A 4,259-nucleotide genomic window follows, 5' to 3' on the forward strand; every position below is an offset into this window, starting at 1 on the left:
TACATTCAGCTGAGAAGGCTGATGTTCATACAGATGTGTTTCTCTGAAGATGCAGCTGATGTCTGAGGGTGACTCATGTCTCTGCGCACACACACCGCATTTCTCAGTGCAACACACACACACACACACTCAGAAATACCTGAGCCAGTTCAGACCTGAGGATGTCAACAGACAGACAGAGTCTGAGCAACATGTCAAAACCTGGTCCATTCACCTGGGTGCTGCTGTGCGCGTGCACTCCCCCACCACACACACACACCACACACAGTGCCTCTTCACAGTACTGCCACACTTCAGCGTCTGTACTTGTACTGCATGTGTGACTCAGGTACGTGTTCAGTCAAACATCATGTGTGAAAACTGAACAGTACGACAAGTATTAACAAGTACAAATTACATACCAGCAGTAGTATCAAGAGTACAAATACTACAGCAACTCAAGTACTGAGAGAAGAAGTAGCAAGAGCAGCATGTAGTAGGAACAGCAGTACTAAAAACAGTAGTTAAAGCTGCAGTAACTTTAGCAGTGGCAGTATTAGTAGTAGTAGTAGTAGTAGAAGCACTGGTAAGTCCAGCAGTACTAAAAACAGTAGTAGTACCAATAAAAAGTAGTAGTATTATCTGCAGTAGCTGTACAGAAGTTGCAGTAGTAGCAGCTGCAGTTTTAGTATGTTTAGGAGTAGAAAACAACACTAGCATTGTGGTGTGCACTTATATCGTATATCTGCAGCAGCACTGAGACACGGAGCGATGTGATTGGATGATTCTCTGCTTTACGTGTGTGTGTGTGTCTGTGTGGTGTTGTATCTCTGTGAGGACCAGTCTCAGCACTGTCTTGTGTTACCGAGCGTGTTGAGGTGAAGATGAGGGCTCAGCTCCGACAGGTACCGTGTGTTTACAGTACACTTGTAAAACCTGGTCTTCGAGGACTGGGCAGGGCTGTGACCTTTGACCCCTGGGAGGGTTAGGGTTAGAATGTCAAACATACAGCAGCAACAGTCGACTCTGAGGCGTGAGGGAGAAAAGGTGTGGTGCGTCAGCCTGACGAGTTCATACAAGCCACCACTGACAGTATGCATACCCCAGGGGCACACACACACATGCACTAGCATCACACACATGCATGTTTGTCTTCATCCCTGGTGGGGACCTTACATTGACTTCCATTAATTTCCTGGAGACTTTCCCTAACCTTAACCATAGCCACTACCACAGTTCACCTTAAACTCTCTAAAGAGGCCCCACAGTGTGAGCCACAGCGTGAGTCACACCCAAGCAGCAACTTCCCCTGAAAAATTAAGCCAGTAAGAAGGCACCAAATCCTGCAGTTCCTCAAGCAGCCACCAGAGGCTGGCTCCAAAAGGGAGTCAGTTGCCACAGACCCCATGTTTACAGCTTGGTAGAAAATACTGTTTTGGTCTCTATAGCGAATGTCTCCTTCCACGACACCTGTACTGGGGGTGAATTTTCTATAAGTCACCCTTTTATTTTATATTGAGAATAAAAGTTGTGCATAATTAAGGGCGTGGCCGTTTTGAGTGACAGGTGGGAGGGTCCCGCCACAGTTGGCGGGCTGCTAGCTGTCTAGAGAGCTCCACTCACACTCCGCCTCTTTGCCCATTTTTGGATTATCCATGGCAGGCAGAGTGACGCGCTGCCAACATGGGAGGGTTTGTCCATCTTTTATATACAGTCAGTGGTAAAACCAGGGGTGCACCTACACCTGCATCAGCATCACACACTCTGTTCTCTGTCTTTGGTCTTTGGTGACAGGAAACAGTAACAAACCAAACCTCGCCCACTTTTTGCTCAAATTGATACAGTTCTACAGAGGAATCATCCAGTCTGTTCTCTGCTCATCCATCACTGTCTGGTTTGGCTCAGCAACCAAACAGGACAAGTACAGACTTCAGTGGACAGTGAGGACTGTAGAAAAGGTCATTGGTGTGAGCCTGCCCTCCATGGAGGACCTGTACACCTCATGGGTCAAAAGGAGGGCAGAGAGGATCACTGCTGACCCCTCACACCCTGGATACAATCTGTTTGAACTCCTCCCCTCTGGACGGCGTTACAGGTCACTGTGCACTAAGACAACCAGGCACAGGGACAGTTTCTTCCCCCAGGCTGTCGCTCTGATGGACACTTAACCAATGACAGTATGACTGGACAATAACCCTCAGAGCAACACCTGTAAATATACCTGGTACAGATTATACAGACTCCTACAGGTCTCTAGTTCTTAAGTTCTCTGTTTTTATCCATATTTATCTCATTTCAATGAACATTCCTTTGTTGTCTGCATTGTTTACTGTCTGTTTATACTGTTTACTCTACATTGTTTGCACTGGTTGTTGATGTTAATACTGCTTATCTTTGTTATATTACAGCCTTATGCTGGTTTACTGTTTGCCCATTGAGAGCTGATGTACCAGAGTCTAATTCCTCGTGTGTCCAACACACCTGACCAATAAGCTGATTCTAAAACATTTTCAGTTTCAAGAACTTAGACAAATACTCAGACCTGCACCTTTCTGAAGTACCCAAGTACATGTACTGAAGCAGTGTACTTAAGTACTTGGAGGTATTTAGGCTTTACTACAACCTGAAAACAGATTATTTACTCAGAACTCTGTTTTCTACTTAGCTTGGACATACTCATACATTATCAGAACTACTTAGCTTGGACATACTCATACATTACCAGTGTTTGTTACTTTCTACTAGATTTCAGAGGTGAATACTGTACTTTTTATTGCACTACTACAATTACTACTATGTGAACGCTGCAGTTAAGAGTTGTACTGTAGAAAAAGATGGTGACGCAGTGTGATGAACATGAAGAAGGCCTCTAACATGGCCGCCAGCGAAGCGCTGAGCTGCCATTTATGGAGGTCAAAGCAGAACATGATGAGAGCGGAGGAGGAGCTGAAGGTCACAGTGTTTGTATGGAAACACGAGCGCACACTTCCTCCACTAACAGTGAACTTGTTTTCTGAGTGAAGTCGAAAGAAGTCGGGGCGAGTGAGACAAGAGGAAGTGGTGTCTCCCTCACATTTTACTGCAGCTTTCATCAAATGTGTGTCCTTATATGGCAAATCAGAGGACATGAGTGTGTAGCTGCGATCAAACACAACTGGTTTTATAATGAGAACTTATAATTCATGGCTTAGACATTCAAAAGTCTTCTGACACGTGCACTTCCTGTCACACACTTCTACTTCCTGTAAACAGGAACACACAAACACATTAACACACACACACCTCCTCCACCCTGCCAACGCTGCACTGAGATTTCCAGTCGCACACCAACAACTGATTTCTGCTGGTTACGTGTTGCTTCACCAGACTTTACACAAATCCCCTAAACACACAACATCAGCTGAGTGTCACATTACAGACACACTGCAGGGTTTCCACATTCACTTTAGCACTAAAAACATAATAAAAACATGGTCAATGATGGATTAGCTGATGGAGCGGATCATGACGATGCGATGATTAATGTAGTTAGCTGATGGAGCGGATCATGACGATGGATCACTGAACAGTTAAAAGACAAAATGACCACAAAGAGACGAAACCTGTCACGTATGACAGTGGATCATCATGAATTAGGGTTTAGTTTAAGAGGTGAAAGGGGCTAAAAACATAAAAATGTACAAAACATTCCTGAATAATCAAGTGAAAGGAAAAATCTATGCCCCTTAATGTAATTTTTAACAGTTTTTAACAGAATTAAAACTGAGGTCACTGATTAATTTTTGATTTTGACATAAGGTAGGTAGGTAGTTTATTGATCCCTCAATGGGGAAATTTCAGTGTTTCAGCATCAATAGAGGACAATCAACATAACACCATGACAACAGGCACCACACACATATCTTGATAAAACAAATTCTAAGTACCTCAAAATAGACAGAATCTAGTATTTGATATTTTATTTAAAGAGAAAAATCAAACTGAATTTACATAAGTGCATATTAACCATGCATTTTACCCCAGGATTTGAGTATTGGACCTCAGTAGATTATTACATAGTCCTTCATACTTTCACCTAGCTTATCACTGCAGTGATGTATTGTACAGTCTGATGGCTGTGGGGAGGAACGACCTACGGTAACGCTCCTTCTTACACTGGGGATGTAACAGTCTGGTGCTAAAAGAACTGTTCAGAGCCTCTACTGTGTGGTGCAGGGGATGGGAGGGGTCATGCATGATGGATGTTAGTTTTACCAGCATCCTTCTGTCCACCACCTCCT

Source organism: Monopterus albus, unplaced genomic scaffold (assembly GCF_001952655.1).
Source record: "Monopterus albus unplaced genomic scaffold, M_albus_1.0 scaffold460.1, whole genome shotgun sequence".
In the NCBI taxonomy this organism is placed as follows: Eukaryota; Metazoa; Chordata; class Actinopteri; order Synbranchiformes; family Synbranchidae; genus Monopterus; species Monopterus albus.